At 30.8% G+C, this 5,518-nt stretch overlaps 1 pseudogene; it reads right to left on the reverse strand.

The window, feature by feature from the left end:
• The window catches only part of LOC102877975, a 7,962-nt pseudogene extending 5,129 nt beyond the window's left edge, over nucleotides 1–2,833 (reverse strand).
• Between the last annotated feature and the right edge of the window lie 2,685 nt (nucleotides 2,834–5,518).

The following is a 5,518-nucleotide window of genomic DNA, read 5'->3' on the forward strand; positions in this document are numbered from 1 at the left end:
TCTTTCCCTTCAAATGAATTTGTAAAATTACTTATATCTATCAGTGTCTAGATATATATCAGTTTGTAACCTGTGTGTTCGTATGAGTACGTGCACATTGTATGGTATGATATGGCATGTGTGTGTGTGATTGGATTGATATTTTTGTCCTAAGTTCTAAAGAGATAGAATTTAATAATTATCTGATTTTAAAGAAAACCTTCTCAACCATCTTCCTTATCTTATGAATTTTTTATCTAAAATATGTCACAACAAAGTCCTATTTAACCTCGGTATATTGATTAAGCAGTATTGAAGAAAAAATGAATTTACCTATTTCCTTGTAACTTCTATGAATCAGTTTTCATTTTCCAGGTCAAAAAAATTAAAAGTAGTCTTGCAAAATGCCAAGGGTTCTTTAGGCCTATCATGCAAAGTTGCCCTTATCAATGATATTTTTGTTTGTTTTCCTATTATAATGTGGATATTCATGTATCCAGAGTTATTTCATTGTACCATAGTACACCTTAAGCTTGTTCTAATTAAAAGTACACCTTAAGCTTGTTCTAATGCCTACTTTTTAAAAATATATTACAGTCAATCATTCTGTAATTGTTAGCATTTTTTGGGGGGGGTAAAATCAATACTTAAAATTCGCTTAGTTTTGAACACAATGGAGCAATTTTTAAACAATTGAACAAGATTCAAGTCATATATTTTGAAAAAAGAAATAAAGAAAGAGATGATTGAAGAGATGTCAAAAACTTAAAGAAGAAAACATCAGAAAGCCGGAAGAACATTGGCTGTATATTGATAATTAGAGAAAGGAAATGATTTAAAGTAAACCTAAATTTTGACAAATGCATGAAAAGAAAGATTCCAGCATTTTGGATGAAAATATAAGCCTTAGAATCAGAGAGATACAGCAGTAGTTATAAGGAAACATGGCGACTTACACCTGGACTCGTGGCGAGCAGGTAGTCTGTGTTATTTGAATGACTATTAAATGAATTCCATACTAGACACATGGAGTTCGATGTGGAAATTTTCAGTAGTTGGGTAACCTGAAACCTGTATGGTGCTTTATGCTTATAAAGCACTTTTATATGTTGTTTCATTAATTCCCACAATAAACCCATGAAGTGAAATATCATTAAAGCCTTCCTACAGCTGAGGAAATGAGGCTTAGAAATATTAAGTTTCTTACTTAAATTTGCATATTTAGTTTAAACCAGAGATGAGATTGAAGCCTGAGTGTTGCTGAAACCAGAACTTGTTCTCTTTCTTGTATGGCAGAGTGTTCCAAGTAGAAGCAGCTTTGGCTTCAGTGGTTAAGTCATTTCAGACACATTTGAGGAACTCATAATGTTTGGAATGACAAAAATAATTGCAGAGCTGGTTAAAAATTAGAGCATATCACTATTAGTTGTGAGAAGCTTGGGACACTGCATCTTTCTCACTGCAATATCACTAACACAGAGAGAAGCTCAATATATGTTTATTGAATGAGTGATTTGACTAAAGCTTGGAGCATCTTGGGAGAGAATATAGGCTTGTAAAATAAGATCATAGGAGATAAATGCCAAAATTATGGTAAAAGAAAAAAGATCACTATTTGACAACTAATTTAATGTGAGTTAAGAATATTGAGAAGAAAAAATAAGAATTTTATATTATCCTTCTTGAGGAAAAAACCATACATATCAAGTACATCAAACAGAAGTATTTATAACAACTAAAGTTATAAAACTAACATTACTTTGTTGTTTTATAATGCACTTTTTTTATGACAGTGTCTAAGATGTGCGGCAAGCATTGGTGAAGCATATCACTTGTAGCTAGGTGGAATTTGCTGATAGAATATAATGCTTTTGAGAAATTTTAAAATTCCACAATCGTTTTCATTGCTTTGGTTTTTTTTTTTATTTGAAGTCATCTAATATAGATCTACTGGATATTTCTCAGTAATAGTCTATGCTAGTCACTTTTTCTTGATTCCCTTTTATCTTTTTATTTATTTTTGATTTAGGAGAAAATTTCCTCTTTGCTTATTCCATTTATCTGAAGATATTATCTACATGTCATCCAGGTTAACTTTTATTTTTAAAATATTGTTATTTATTTCTAATTTTTTCTGTGTTGCATCATTTTATTTCTGAGTTTTTCTAATTTAGATTTATGCTATTATTTTATTCCTACTCTTATTTTCTTAATTTATTTGAGTTTGCTTTGAAACATTTGGCTGCAGTGTCCATCTGCTCTGTATCATGCCTTTCTAGAGTGTTTTCAACTTCCACAGGGCATTGTTTTATTTCAATGTACCTTTTTTTCTTATAACTTAATATGGCATTTAATTACGAAAATTTTGTTAGACTTTTTCTTTCTCTCCATAAAGTTGGTATCATAATATTTTAGGAAAAAGGGGTGGGTCTGAAGAGTTTTTCTAGGTTCATAGCTCTAATGATCTCTCCTGTAATTTCCAATAATTCTTTAAGAATTGGTTGCTTACCATTTGAAATCTCCTATCAGTTTCCTTTGCTCATTTTAAACATGACTGGCTCTTGCTTTGCTCCTGTGGCTTCTCTTCTGATAAATTTAGATTACCATTTAAGCAGTTTCTCTTCAGTGTGGAGCTGCGTGGTGGGAAATATTTTGGAGATTTCAGTCATCAAATCATTCCTGTTACCTCATCCTAAACCATGAATCCATGATAATTATTCCCAGTTTAGAGTGTGAAAAAATATGTACTTATTTATAGTTTTAGTGGACTTTTCTCAAAGTGTCCTGCTCACTTTCCAGTGCATGCCTCCTGGCCATTCTGGGTTCTCCACTTCTCACGTCCATCGTTTATCATCTTGCCTCCCCTCCTCCTTCTTGAAGAAATGCTGAAATCATTCAAGTCTTGTGCTGTTAGGTGTTTATGCCTGCTCTTATGCATGACTTGTAGTAGCTGTCATCTCATGGGACTGGTTTTGCTTTTGCGATTTTTGGGGATTGAACATTACTCTGCTATTTACACTATCTATTTTCTATTATCCCATCCCCTGACCTCAAGGTAAGAGCAAAACTCAGTCTTAAGACTTTGACTGACATAACCAACTTCTCCTTGGATCGTGGAGATGACTCTGGTGCCTTAAAAGTATATTTCTTAATTTAATAAAATAGAATAAACATCTATATTTGTAGAGTCTTATTTTCTGAAACTTAAAATCTCCATGTCTTTCTATAAAGCTCTATACACAAATGCAGACACACACTAAGAAGTCATAATTGAATATTACTTTTGATTTTCAAAAAACATTCTAAATGACAAAGAATATTGTTTATCTCTTTTTTCCATTTTATATTTATCAAATAGACTTTCTGTCCTCATTTTCCAGGTGAGCCACAAAGCAGTTCCATTGGCTGGATTTTACTGTATAATGGTGTCTATTTTTTTTTAGTCTAAAAATTCCAAATCATCTTTCTTATCTTAGCCAGAATTGGAAAAAAAAAAAAAGTTTTATAGGACTAAAAGCAATGTGTGTTGCAATTTCAATGAACTAAAATAATTATTTCTTGAACACTCAAGCTTGTATATTAATTTTATTATGAAAGTTAGTAGATTTCAAATATTTGGAAACCTTTTGTACATTTCTTAACTGTTTGGTATTAAATTGAGAAGTAACCAGTCAACTTTCTCTGTCAGGGAAATCTTTGTATAATAGAAGTATTTTTTTTTTAATTTCAAGGTAAAAGTAGTGTCATATTTTCTAGCTAGTTACACCAGGCATCTGTTGAGGCCAGACCATCAGAGGGAATTGTTGTATTGTTCATTTTTCCATCAGGACACTTCTAAGCCCTCTTCATGGCATGTGACCATTCAGCCTCACAGTCTTGTGAACAAGTTATCAAGAGATTGCGGCATCCGCATACTATTCCTGATTATCCAATTTTAACTCAATTTGATAGTTAATGTAGTCAGTAAAATATATGAATATTAAAGAAAAAAAGATCTATTTACCTAGCTAATTGCTTCTTTGGTTTAACTAATTAATATGATCAATTTAAAAATGTTTACAATTTTATAAAAAGTAAATTTGTGCATTCCACAAGTTTCAGCATGGTGTGGCATGGTTCAAACACACTTATGGTGTCTCTTTACTCTTACCTTCCTTACTAAAATACATACTGAAGTCATTACATGGAGAATTCAACATAGACTTTTAGTAATAAATTTAATATGCTTTTTAGCTAAATATTTTCAGAGTTGTTTAAAACATTTTTTTCTTGGAGCCGAATCACTTAACTAACATTTTCAAATGTAACTTCTATTTTTATATTTAAAAATCTCAAATAGGTGTTACCAAATCAATTTTCACTTGAATAATTACTAATTTTTTTCCCTTAGAAAAGTAATTATTCAAAGCAAAAGTAATTATTTAAAGGAATTTGAAGTATCATAGTAAAAGACAGTTTATTTTGTATTTATCTATTGTGAACTGTATTTCTCTATCAGAGTTTAAAAACTGTTTTAAAAAATTAAATTTTTCCAAGCTGTTTAGATTTAATTAAATTGAAAACAGGGTGGGTGAACTGAAAACTGTCACCAAACATACCACCAATAGGAACCACAAAACAGTGATGTTAAATCTCAATATACATAGATTTTAGTGCCTCTACTTATCTAGCATTGAATAAGATTAATGAAATACTTAACCTACTGTGTCCTTGCATTTTTCCCCCCAGAAATTTGGGCAGGTTTGAAAGTTAGCTTCTATAAGGTTGCTTTTAATTCCTATGTTACCTTTTCATTAATTAATCTACAAATACTTCCTTATCTCCCCTGATCTTGGGGAGGTTAATTCTTCAAATACAAAAGTATCTATTAATTAGACCCTAATAAGGGTCTAATATACAAAATATACAAAGAACACATACAACTCAATAACAAGAGAAAAACAAATGATCCAATCAAAAAATGGGCAAAAGACCTGAATAAACAGCTCTTTTTTTTTTTTGGTCATATTTTTTAATTGGTTTCTTGGTACCATTTTCATCAGTTTTTCCTCCTGCTTAACAGGTTGTTCCACCTCCATCTCTTATTAATATAGTTACATTGGACATAAGATTTAGTCTCTGGATTCTTATGTTCCTCTCTAATTTCCTGTGGTGAACTCATCTTAGATTTTGTTTTCAACTCATTTAGATATTGAAAATTCCAAGATTTGTATGTCCAGTCTGGTTTTTTTGTCTGTTTGTTTGTTTTGTTTTGTTTTTTGTGAACTGTTTGGTACTAGTAAGACACCACTAGTATAATATGGTAGTATATATTTTCTGTTTTTTCTCTGTATCCAAGATAATTATCTTTCAAATATGGAATCATTCTAAAAGTTCTGTTTTGTATTGTGCTTATTCTACTTAACCTAAATTAATAAAAATTTTCTTGTGTCAACAAAGAAAATGTGTGAAAGCACATTGTCATTGCTATAAAATATTTCATCTCAATAGATCTTTCTTTATTCATCCAAAAATTACTGCTAGACATTATACATAAAGC

The sequence above is a fragment of the Pteropus alecto genome, unplaced genomic scaffold (genome assembly GCF_000325575.1).
Source record: "Pteropus alecto unplaced genomic scaffold, ASM32557v1 scaffold13, whole genome shotgun sequence".
Lineage (NCBI taxonomy): Eukaryota > Metazoa > Chordata > Mammalia > Chiroptera > Pteropodidae > Pteropus > Pteropus alecto.